Here is a 13,462-nt window from a genome sequence, read left to right as displayed (position 1 = left end):
CATTTTAGCTCAAAAAGATGAACGAGACAATGAACATCCAGTATTATACCTCAGTAAGAAGTTTACAGAAACTGAAAAAAGTACTCTACCACAGAGAAGGAATGCGCCGCCATAATATTTGCTGTAAAGAAACTTCAATGTTATTTAGACGGGCATACTAAATTCTTCATCATAACCGATCATAATCCCTTAGTTTGGCTCAAAAATAATGTGAGTCTGAATCCACGACTTATGAGATGGGCACTAGTACCACAACCCTACAATTACACGGTCGTTCATCGAAGTGGTAAAAACCATAAAAATATAGACGCAGTAAGTCGTACTCCCTGGCCTGATTAAATAATTTGTTTCTCTATATAGATAAAAAAAATATTTTGTTCCTTCCTCTCTTTCTCAGTATATGTTATCATGTTATATCTTGTATTTCAATTCTGTATTGTGCTGTTATTGTTGTTTTGAAAAAAAAAAAAAACCTTAAACTTTAATTTATAAAAATATAAATTAAAAATATAAATTAAAGTTTATAAAAATATAAATTACTTTAATATATAAAAATATAAATTACTTTAATTTATAAAAATATAAATTAAAGTTTATAACAATATAACTTACTTTAATTTATAAAAGTATAAATTAAAGTTTATCTGGAGGGGGGAGAGATTGTAATACCTTGTTATTTAATAAATAAATATAATTATTATTGAAGTGGCAACGCCATATTTGTATTAACCCATTACTGAGCAACGTGAGATATTGTTTTAAAAGATTAGAATTCTGAAGATTTTACCAGCTAGGAGTAGTATGAAAATTTTGCCACTTAAGAATTGTATAAAATTTGTCTATCACCGTGAACTAGAAATAAAATTTATGCTCTACTAAGAAGATTGTCTGTTTTGTACGTTACTGCAAAATACATTACAATATATACATCCTTTTTATAATATTTGAATAGAAAATGTAGCAGCGATTGGATAATTCTTCAGATGATATAAATTTTGTGCATTCTGAGTTATAAAAAGATCCAATCAGATCCAAGCTTATTGATCTGTCAGACCGCTTCTCTTATTTCAGGCTTCAAGCCCCCACCCTCTTCCTTCTTCTCGTTGCTTGGTTTCTCCTTAGAGAAATTATCATGCCAGGAAACTCTTATCATCATGCTCCTTTTAAGCTTCATTCTCACTGAGCCTTCAAAATTACACTTTTGTGTAAGAGCTCCAGCGTATGTTTTTAAGTTGAAGTTATAAAATGACTGGCAAATTCACCAATTGCAAATCATACAAAATAAATTCCTTAGAAATATTTCAAATGCACATTATCTCGTCAGAAAGCTGTCCTCCACAAGGACCTCAAATTTGAAGGACTTAAAAGTTAGCTACGAAGAAGAGATGAATATTTTTTCAACAAAGCTTTCACTAGTGACTAGGAAAACTACTCACAAATTTTCAACTACGAAATCCTGCATGAAGACAGGCTTACTAGAAGCCTGGCGGCTCACCTTCTCACTGACGGTGATTACAATTTCACTTCTTAAACACTGCTTCACGAACTGAATTTTATACATATTGTATATAGTGTACATATTTTACATTGTTTCTGCATTATTTGTGTTTTATTGTTCAACTTGCATTATTAATTGTAACATCAGCTGTGCTGTAATAATTTGATTCTTCTCGTCTTCAACAGTCCAATCAGATCCTAGCCTATTCATCTGTCAGGCCGCTTCTCTGATTTTAGGCTTCAAAGCCCCTCTTCTTTCTTCTCGTTGCCTCCGTTTCTCCTTAGAGAGATTACCATGCCAGGAAACTCTTATCGTCATGCGCCTTTTAGGCTTCATTCTCACTGAGCCGGCAAAATTACACTTTTCTGTAATAGTTTCGGCAATATATTTATAATTTATAAAATGAATGAAATGTAACGCTGTTAAGGGAACTTAGCGCCAGTGTGTCACTGTAGTAAACAAATATAGTGAATTTTAAAGAGTGCATTTATTGTACTGTGGTTTATGCGCTATCGACGAAGTAGAGTTAATTCAATCCAATAAGTTTAAATGAAATGCAAGAAAAAATGCGTATAATTTAATATTCCGTACAAGGAAGTCATGTGATGTACACATCAGATTTTTTTTTAATTGGTTTTGCCTTGCCGTGAAGTGAGAACTGAATTAATTAAATGAGAAGCATATCTCTGATGAAATTTGAGGAAATAATTTTAAATGAAATGCAGAAAAAAAAAATGCGTATAATTTAATATTCCGTAGAAGGAAGTCATGTGAAGTACACAGCAGCTTTTGTTTTCACGTGCTGGATTACAGAATATAAATAGATAATTTTTTTTAAACATACTAATATAATTTTTATTATTATTATATTTCTGCGAAAAATCAGTACATGAATTTATTCAAATTTATTTATTATTTTAACCAAATGTGTCTAAATTAAAAATATTTAGGTAATGCATCTGTTAATTAAAAGGAATCATAAAATCACACTCATACTTTTACAGATCAACCAAAGAAATTTTTTATTAATTAATTTACATATTCTGTTGAACTAGTAAATGTTAGATGACAGTAGTTATTGTAGGATAATGATGATACTAAAATTTGACTGATCTGATAATTTCAAAATATAAAGTTGACATTTAATGTTTGTATTAACATAAAACAGTAAGTCAACATCAGTGATATTTTCTAACAGCATGGGCGCCACTTATACATTGATTAGTTCTATCTTACCAGCTGAGCAAAAGGAACAGAAAAAATTAGGTTAAATAAATATAGGATAGTGATAAAATATTTAAGAGTTTCAGATGCATAATAAAAATTGTATATCAAAATATACTATGCTGAAAACAAATCAAATTGTAGTGATCCATAAATAAATTAATCGATGTTCATTAGGAAAAATAATTTTCCTTCCAAAGTAAGAAAATATCTAATATTTTCTTTCTTTCTTTATATATAAAGTATTTCAATTTCGTAACAAAATTAACCAATTTGGTGATTCCCTCAATATGTATTTGGTAGTAGTATCGGTAAGATAAGGGAGTAGTCTTCTTAGAGAAGAAAAATATGTTTTCTTGCATCTCTGTTCATTTCTTCTTCGAAATACTAGTTACTTTCGAATGAGGTCGCCGTGTCACATATTCACTATGAAGTCTCTTTGCCAAATTTAAAATGGCACTTCTGTTTTAAATAAATTTTGAAACTACAAATTAATGAGTAATAAATCATTTCTTTACTTTTACGGCAAAAGGAAACATGCATATTTAGTAAGAATCGAAATATAATATTTGGACTATTTAATTACCTTGTTGAGCATCTTCCAACTCCTCAATCTCAACTCATCGATGTGAGTCCATCTGGTGTGCAAGCCTCGTATGTTTTTTATTCCTGAAAGCCAAAAAAAATTGAGAATCGGTTTACATGTAAAAAGTAATAATTTAATGAGCAGTACTGCTCATAATCATGAAACATCCTAGCCCTTTAATTGATCTGTATGATGAAATGATTCTCAGTTAGGAAAGAAAGAAGTTTTCGACGCCATCTTTATTTATGTTCCTTTAAATTTTGTTTTCCTAAAAACTTTCAACGCGTTTATTTTGCATTTACGTATTTAATTACCTTGTTACGCTTTAGTGTGAAAACTTTTAAATACATAAATATTTTCAGATTGCAAATGACTCTGATAATTGGGTGATACATATGCCAATGTAGAAATTCATATTAGGAAATAGAACAACATCAGACCAGCAAATTGAAATTTAAAAAAAAATTCCGTCAATTTCGAAAGCTATCAGATACAGGCTCTTTTGTTTCGAATAGGAGGGAAAAAAGAAAATAAAAAAAGACAGACTATATCAAATCGCTTTCGAGAGCCTTGGAGTTTTATTCAAAATTCACGTCTTTTAGTATTTATTTTGGTCATAAATTCAGTTTCCGAATAATTTCTTAATTCTTCCGTTCTCCTATAGAGGATATGATTGCGCTTAGTGACTCATTAAGAAAACTGGATCAAAGAACTGAATTTCCATCGACACATAGAATATTTTACTTTTACTTATCTAGTAAAAAAAAAAAATTCATTTTTGGCTTATCCTTTATTTTAATCTCTACTAGAGAAAGAAAGTTATGTTTGTTTATAAACGGAACTGTTATGTTATTTATAAACAGAACTGTTATGTTCTTGGAAGAAAATTCTTATTCATAATGAATTTAAGTATGAAAGCAATGAAATGTCAAATTAGACATCTAGAAAATTTATGTGATTTATTCGCCCAAACTAAGATTCCGTTCTATTTTACTTAACATAACTTTTTCAGCATGCATGTAATCTTTTATCTTTTAAAAATAATTAAGTTTCATATTGAATGCAAGAAAAACAAGTTACATTAAAAATGGCGTAGATTCTGAAAATTCACTACATCACCAGCGACTGCAAGCTAAAAAGACCGAAATTCATAAAATTTACACTACTGTCTACTTATTAAGTGATTATTGGATAATACTTAATACTCAGCCAATAATGGACTTCTTTTCGCATTGGTTATAAAGAACTGTCGCTTTTCCCGGGTGTACATTCGTTTTGTAAATAGTAGCACGTCCTGTTAGTATCGAAAGATCCATAAATCGCATTCTGATGAAACGAGATGGAAATTTTATATTTTCCATTTCGAAAATCTAAATGTCCTGTGGTGTCCGATTAAAATATGGAGTGTCTGCCAAAGACATTGTGGGCGAAAACGTCGTGGAAAAAGTAACGCAAGAAGAAAACATCGTCATACAAAACATCGTGAGAGAAAAGAAAGTAAGGAGAATCCATTGCAGTTCTAAGTATCGTGGTATAAAACATCGAAGTATAAAACAAAACGGTTCAAAACATCGCAGTTTTAAAACATCATCATAGAAAATATCCTGGTAAAAAAAATAAAGAACCTACAAATCATCGCAGAACGATAATATCGCATATGTGTGTTTTTCAGGCTTTAAAACTGAAACTTACATGTATATCTGTATAGTGATTTGTGAGCGCTAGAAAGAATGACAAATACATTTACCTATATATTTTATATTTTTTGTCACCACTTGTATTTGGCGGACTGGGTCTCGCTCCTTCTCTATCCCAAAACCCTTTAACTGGGAGAAGAATATAAGCAATTATTGTGGTAGCACGTTCATGTGTAGCACGTATCAATTGGTAGCACGTTAGCCTGGCAATCAGAAAATTCGTGGCTCGAGTCCTGGCGACAGCATAGCTGATTTTTCACATTTTTCGCTCAGAAAATCTAATGATAACTTTTAAGTATTATGAATTCAGTACCTGTATAGTAGATTCGATCTTAAACGCCAGCTTTGAAATAACAAGCAGATTAATATTCGAGGAGCACTGATGTGGTTTCAGAGCGTAATGATTTTTTCTACCCGCTTGACGATTAAATTTCCATTTATCACAATTAATCTCTCTGAAGCGAATTAGAACGAGATATAAAATGACAAGAAGGTTTGACATGAGTAGACTTTTAATACTAAATTAAAATAAGCAAATTTTCAGTGTTGTAACCATTTATAACAAAGTATGCCAATATATTATTAAAGTTTTGAAAAAATTTAATTTGATATTCATTCAACTTTCGTTTATGAACTCATAATTTAAATTCAGTTCTCATTTCATATGGTAGAACTTTGAGTGGAATTAATGATTTTATAATATTCCATTTCCTTCCTGTATATGCAAGCGACATTTGCCTCCGATTCTTCCTGTTTCTTGTTTATACAAGTATAATGTTCCTCTTCTTTCGAATTTCACCTCTAGGCGGTTTAAAGCTTCTGCTCTTCTCCGCAAAAAAAAAAAGAGGAAATCTTATTTTATTTAGATTTCCCAAAGCTAAAAAGAAAAGTGAGAAGTTTCGTCTTCCCTCATCTTTTCTTCAAACAGTAACTTTTTATACATATCCAGCCGTTTCGCTTTAGCTTAAGGCTTTAGTTCCTCAAACTACTCTAGTCAAATGAAAATCTTAAAATTTCGTGGACAAAATCCATCTTCAATTTCTGTTTCAGTCTGAAATGTATCACTCTCTGCTTCTCATTCATTCACATTTAGGTAGAGAAAGTCTAACAAAAGTGTCAGTTTCTGTTTTTAAAAGCTTCTTTACGCTTAGGTAGCATACTTACGAACCTATCTCTAAACGATTATTTTCCTGAATATCAATAGTCTATTCTAAATGGGCTAGTCAAACTGAATTAGTCTTCTAATATTTGGATACCATTTAATAAATAATATTAATTTTGTATAAAGATAATGTTCCAGAATTCCTGTGCTGAGATGCTAGGGATCTTTGAAAATGTTTGATAATAAAATGCTGTCTACAACAATGCACTTTTTATCTTTAAGAAAGTTAGCAACAGCAAAACATAAATGAGTGAACAATTCAAATTTCGTAAAGCTTGTAATATAATTGGCCATCATAATGAGTTGAGAGCATTCTTCAAAACCAGGAAAATGACTGTAAAATATAATCGATGTTTTTATATCGGTTAAAATTAGTTGAATAATTGCATCTAACGAATTTATTGTTGTACAGTTACTTCTGAATTCAAACTAATTAATATTAATCATTGGCATTACTATGAAAGATAATGCTTGAGCCTATCCAAAATAGCTTTTTCTTTAATTTTGCCAAATATAGTGAAACTTCGTTTAACTAGAACCTCTCATACCGAATGATTCGCATAACGACCAAAATAAAAACTAAAACAATGACTACCTTAATTCCCCTTAAGTTTCGCAGAATGAGTGACGTGGAGACATCGTAACGTCACACGAAGGATCCTACCTGCATCTATCAGCCTGTGTTTTGCGCTCGCTCAACTAACATCTTACTCTCGCTTCTAAAAGTCGTATTCAGACAGATTATTATGTATCTTTTAGGGCAAAGTTTAAATATGCTTACACATTTGTCCCCAAAGACAATGCCGCAATCATTGAGCCAAACGCCAAATCACTGAAAAGCGAGAAAGAGGTGTGAGCGCGACTGACCTATCACACATATCTAATCGATCTACGTGAATGATTTGGAATATCTTCTGAAACAGGGATAATTAAATTTATGCTTCAAGGGTTTTCACAAGAATTTCTGTGCAACAGCCATGTATTCTCGAAGATGTTGAAAGTAGCTTCTCATATGGATCAACGAGAAGCAAATGCAAGGCGACGTTATTAACGAAGACATAATTTGTGAGACGCCGAAACTCATTTTTGTCGGCTTCATTAAGAAGACGGCAAGATCAGCAACGGACTAAGAAGTAGCATTCAAGGCAAGTCATGGGTAGTTCGAAAGTTTAGAAGAAGAATCAGCATTCAAGCGTTGTCAGGCACGAAGAAGCTGCAAGTTCAGACATAAAAGCCAGCCGAGAGCTTCGGCATGTTCAAACCTAAACTCTGAGGTTATTTTCTGCCGCATCAGGTTTTTAACTGTGATGAGACGGGTCTCTTTTGGAAAAGATGCCAAAGCGACCTCATATCACATTAAAGGAGAAAGCCTTGCCGAGCCACAAGTCAAAAAACGACTATCGCACGCTTTTTTTAATCTGTACAAATGCAAGAGGGGATTTGAAAATTAAACGGCTGCTCGTTTTACCCCTCCGTGCTTTGCTTATTATGGCTAACGCTTGTGTACATCCTCCAGGGATAGAAGATGATCCCCTTGAAGAATTTAAACTAATCAAGATACAGTTTCTGCCTCCCAACACCTCTCTTTTTAGCCCATGAACCAGTAGGCCATTTCAAATTTTAAAAGCTCTACACTAAAGTACTCTTTCAACGTTGTTGTTTTGAAGTAACTGAAGAAACCAATCTCACTCTTAAGAAGTTTTGGAGAGACCACTTTCACAGTGTTGCCTGACTCAAGATGATAGATGAGGCGTGGAAAGGGGGTTCCAAGATAATACTTATTTGCCCGGACAGCCTCATCAAGCGTGACTCCGAAGCCTGTAAATCAACGAGATTGTGTCTCTGGTCAAGATTAGGGGGCCAAGGTGGATAGTAAAGGCATGGATAAGCTAGCAGAAGAGTATCTCCAGGATCTGACCACCTAAGAGCTTATGGATCTGCATTTTGTGTCGCACCGAGAAGTTACGAAGGAGATTTCATCAGAGGAGAAGATAATATAGCGTCAGCAAACAACAACCTTTCAGTGAAATAGGAGAGATGCCGAAAGCATTGGAAATTGTTGCTAAGTACATTGATAAACATCACCTTAATGAGGGAAACTTACGTGCGCTAGGAGTTTATTTACCGTTATTGCTGTGTCTGATTTTCACTAAATTTTAATGCCCAGGCAAAAATAAACATCTTTAGATACCTTTCTAGTAAAACATTGGTGCATTATAAATAAAAAAATCGATTGCTATAAATTTGTTTGGGTACTTTTTGCGGGGGAATGAAAAGAATTATACTATTTTACGTTGATTCCTATGGTAAAAGTTGTTTCGCTTAAAAAGTAAGATTACGGGTAAGATTTTGTATTGTGAGTAAAATTCTAGATCACATTATGCTCGTTAAGCGAGGTTCCACTACACTCGAAGAAAATAAATTGAACAATGTAAGCGTGAATCTTCATAACCTTTATATAGTTTTTATTTTTTTTGCAAAATGTAAGGAAATCTTCCGCTTTTTAAGCATTCCGGGAAGAGACTGATTTGAAAACATTTGTTCATCAGATATGCGAGAATTACGGAATTTGATTGATCTGTATTCTAACTTAAGGAACTTAGCTAGGGGATTACGCATTCTCCTACAAATGCTTTGTAGTACCTATAATTGGTTAGTACATCTAGGTAGTAAGCTGAAAATTCATAGTTCGAATCTTGGCGAAAGTATAGTTGATTTCTCAGGTTTCTTGCTTCGAATCCAAATTTCTCAAAAGCATATCCGAACTAAAATGTGGTAAATAATGACTCGTCATTCCCTGGACTTGATCGATTATGTCTCGTCCTTCTCCCTAGTCAACTTTAAATTAGTTAGAATGTAATAAAGTATCACATTTCTCTCTGAATGCTCTTGTAATATCTTTCTGACATGTCTCTCTGAATGCTCTGTTAGCACTTCCAGGTAGAAACTCGAAAATCTGAATTCCGAATGAGGTGAATAAAGTAAATTCTTTACATTTCTCCCTCCTAAAATGCTTGTAATCTCTACAGTTACACTTGTGGGTACAGCCTATGTTTATATAAACTAAAAGCTCATCTTACAAAGGTAAATGTTTCATGTTATTGTGCTTAACCCCGAAGCCTAATTACTTCCAATATCTACAAGATCCAGATCTAAGTTTCAGAAAGCTCCAAATCAACCTACACTTCTCCCAATTTTTCTTTCCATTATAAAAGCCAAGAAAATGGATACTGAAGGCCTGTTTAAGAATTCCGAAGATAGAATTCCTAGATGCTAAGAATTTAGACTAGCTTAATAGGACCATTTTAATTGTATGTCAGGTTATATAGCTCTGAACAACTTTATGGATAATCATAGGTGCGATCAAAAGCTCTCGTTGTCGGCCAGAAGGATTAGTAACTGCAATACTGAAGTGCCTTTGGTCAACTCCATGCGAATTTTGATCAAGGTCAGAGGGTAACGTGGAAGAACAGAAAATATAATTATAGATTTCTGTCCCTTTTTTCTATAATAATAATATATCATATTGCATGTAAAAAATAAATCTTTCATTTTTACTTCCTTGCACGAAGTAAAGCCTTGGGTGACACGAAACATTACAAGTATTGAAATCGCAAAAATTTTCACTTATCAGATTTCAATAGAAGTAACCATTTTTGACCGTTTCCGATCTTCTTGGCGTCTTTACATACGGGCAGAATGAAAGATTTTGTATTCATAGTAGATTAAAAATGGATTTTTTTTCGTGAAAGTATGTACGCATGTACGTACTTGTGAATTTCGCGTAACTCAAAAAAGATTAGTTATTAGACACACAGCGCTGAAATTTTATATATGAGACTGCTGTAACACCTAGTTGTGCAACTCCCTTTTTATTGCGATACGCAGTACTAAATATATATATATATATATATATATATATATATATGTAAATACATAAAGAAACTTAATAAGAGGCAAAAAGAAGCAAATTTTTTTAAATCCGTCCTGCGCTATAGCTGCAGAATTGAAGTAATATATATATATATATATATATATGTGTATATTCAAAATAAAGTAAATAAAAGTAAATTAAAAAGCCTAAAACTTGCGCTAAAGCTGCAGAGTAATAAACCAATAATTCATAATAATTTATAATAAAAGATCTTTCCACATACCATCTCCAAGGAACAAATGAATTTTAAACCATGAAAGAAAAAGGTTTTTAGAATTTAAAAAGCGTTTTAAATAGTAATTTCAACTTCTTGTTTACAATAACAATAATAATACAATGGTATAGGGAAAGATTTCTTATTATAAATTATATATATATATATATGTATGTATGTGTGTGTGTCTGTATGTAATAAAAAAAAGAAAAAGACTTAGCAGATGTTGATGGCATAGATCCAATCCTATCAGCTAATTGTAACATAGATACATATTGAAGAGGAAGAATTCTGATTACATAGAATATTGAAATGGCGATCCGCAACGAATAAGAAATTTGTCAGTCGAGGCAGATTAAATCTTCATTTTTATTTCAGTTGCCATTTATGGCCACAACGCACTAGGCACTTCATTAATTTTTGCTTTTCTGGCATATTTATTCATAGAGTTTTTATGAAATCTAACACATAAAAAAATATCGACTCAGTATTTGAAAATACTAGAAAATTGTCTAATTATTCTTTGCTTTAAAGCTGAGAATGGCAACGATGCAAACCAATTTAAAATGGAATTCTAAGTTTCAAAACGTTTTTTGTGTGTGTGAAAGAGGTAAGACGTAATTTTTATATATTTAAAATTGTGAATTTTAAGATTGATGCATACTTTAGTTATTGTTTAATTTAGTTATCATTTATTGATACTTTATTTATTATTTACAACGTTAGAAGTGATTCCTTAGAAGCAAATTATTCAGAAAGGTGACGAGAATAAAATAAAGTAAAAAGAAAGCGAAAAAAATACATGTGTGGCGTAAACGCATTCAGGTGATCAATGGAAATCAAAAAGTTTTAGTTCTATCCGTGCGCTTCACGAAAACATTCTACGTTTTTGGGTTCGTGGATTTTGAATGAATAATGGCAACACTTCTGACAAAGATACTGAAACAATCAGCAACACAGCCTTCACGCTATCGGGCTATAACAATGAAGACAGCTTCACAGCAAAACTCTAAAGTAAAGCTCCCGACTCGGTCGATCGCTCTCGGAGCTCAAGATAAAACTCGGCGATACACTGACGATGCATTGCTACTCCGAGTACAGGCAGGGTTTATATAGCTTTCGTCCTGTCTTCGAGAACAATCTGGGCCAAGCCAATTCTGCCAGTAAGAATTCGTTCTGGAATGTTCTCCATCCGCCTATGGCATATCTCCTATTTTGTTGCCAAATGAGCGATTTTGCACCAAATCTGGCAAACCTGTCTTTCCCTGCCATTTTTTGGTTTTTGCGGGGAAGCAATCTTACCGCAGCTGGGTATTTCACAACACTATCAAAAACATTATTCGAGATCAAAAACAAAGGCTGGATTAAAAACAAAGGCCGAATGTCAGTCAGGACACAGGTACGTTGGTTGGTCATTTTAATTTAAAGCAATTTTCAATTCGTTAGAGAACCAGGGGACTTACTATCATGTTAATATTTACTCGCTTGATAGTTTTTACATGTTCACCGTTTTTGTCCTCAATCTCATTATAAAGATGTCATATTTTGAAATAAATTATATATTTATTTAATATCACAAAGAACAGATCAATTTAATCATTTTGAACCACGTTTCTTCTCATAATCTCCGTATTTTTCTCTCCTATACATAACAAGAATTACCAACAATAAAGTTTTCGAAAGGAAACTTTTAAAGTTTTGGTTATGTAAATATAATTGGAAAAACCAATTTTCAAAAGCAAGGGCCTAAGCCGATTGCTCTTTCTTGCCGTCGCCAGTAATCCAACAAAGTTCAAACTGAGTACCAAGAAGTCGAAGCAATGTGAAGTATTTTGTTACCTTTCGTCTTTTCTGCCATGTTAAATAATGTACATACAAATTTTCATACATGTATCTCTTACTTAAAAACGTTTGATCAAAATTTAACTACTTAAAAAAAGAACCTTAATAAATTTCATTACACTCCCCGAAGTATAGGGTGGCCCAGAAGTCACTTTACATTTTGAAAATTAAATAACTTTTTTTCTATTAATATATTTCTTTTTCTCTTTTCAGAATTAAAAAATATAATCCCTGGAAATTTTTGGCATGGATAAGTTTACAACAGAACAACAAGTGAAGATAATTGAATTTTACTTTGAAAATGGACGGTCAATTGTTGCAACGCATATATGCGCCATTTTAATGTTCGACATCCCCCTAGTAGGCCTGCAATAAGGAACTTAGTGACGCGTTTTCAAGGTTCAATTAGTGCAATCTTTAAAACCAGCAGACTTTCAGAAACGAGTAAATTATGCTGTCAGGTTTCAGAGAACTGCAAGAAATGACAATGAGTTTATTCACAAGTTGATCATGGGAGATGAAGCTCATTTCCATTTGAATGGACATGTGAATAAGCAAAAAATAAAAAAGAATTAATTAAATACAGTCATTTAAGAAAAAGTTATTTAATTTTCAAAATGTAAAGTGACTTCTGGGCCACCCTATATTTTGAAAAAATTCCATTACTCCTCAAAGTATGGGGAAATTTTTCAATAAATGTGTTTATCTTGTACCTTTAATTATTTCATATTTGTACATGAAATTAATTAACCTGCTGTAGACTCATTTTCAGAAGTTAAGGAATTTCGCTTAAGCAGTAATGAATAATTCTCAAAATAGCCTATAATTTCTAAATATGCAATGAGAAATTTCTATAAGCTTTTTCATATATAAATTTTAAAATATGGTAAGTAAATTATTTTAATAGCAATATAAATATTTTCATTTTTAAAATAAAATTTTACAGTATGGTAAGTAAAATATTTTAGTAGAAATAGACATATTTTTGTCTCTTTGTACTAACCTATCAATTAGTTTTCCTTCCTTAATTTAAATAAATAAATAGTAAGTAGCAAATTAATTTTCTGTTTGTAAAATTAAAATAAATAAGTAGTATTTTGATTATTTAAATAATACTTTATTTACTTAAATAAATATAATTTACGTTTATTTGACAGAAATTGGATTTTCATGTAGTTTTGCAATACTATGTACATGTATTGCATTTGTTTATTTATTTAGGGTATTTTATGCAATAAATTTTTGTATTTTTATTTAATTGAATTTGCAGCCATTTATTTTTGCTAAGCGTTAGTTAATGTTTTA

At 31.9% G+C, this 13,462-nt stretch overlaps 1 long non-coding RNA gene across 1 annotated transcript in view; it reads left to right on the top strand.

The window, feature by feature from the left end:
* The window catches only part of LOC118182669 (uncharacterized), a 107,354-nt gene extending 94,254 nt beyond the window's left edge, over positions 1-13,100 (top strand). Inside the window, exon 4 of the long non-coding RNA XR_015042870.1 lies at positions 12,371-13,100. This is a non-coding gene — a long non-coding RNA (uncharacterized LOC118182669). The remainder of the gene's footprint in view (positions 1-12,370) is intronic.
* The last annotated feature ends 362 nt before the right edge of the window (positions 13,101-13,462 follow it).

The sequence above is a fragment of the Stegodyphus dumicola genome, chromosome 8, assembly GCF_044657685.1.
Source record: "Stegodyphus dumicola isolate Sdum_Otavi_A_Nest chromosome 8, ASM4465768v1".
NCBI classification, from domain to species: Eukaryota; Metazoa; Arthropoda; class Arachnida; order Araneae; family Eresidae; genus Stegodyphus; species Stegodyphus dumicola.
This window is presented reverse-complemented; position numbering and strand designations above follow the sequence as displayed.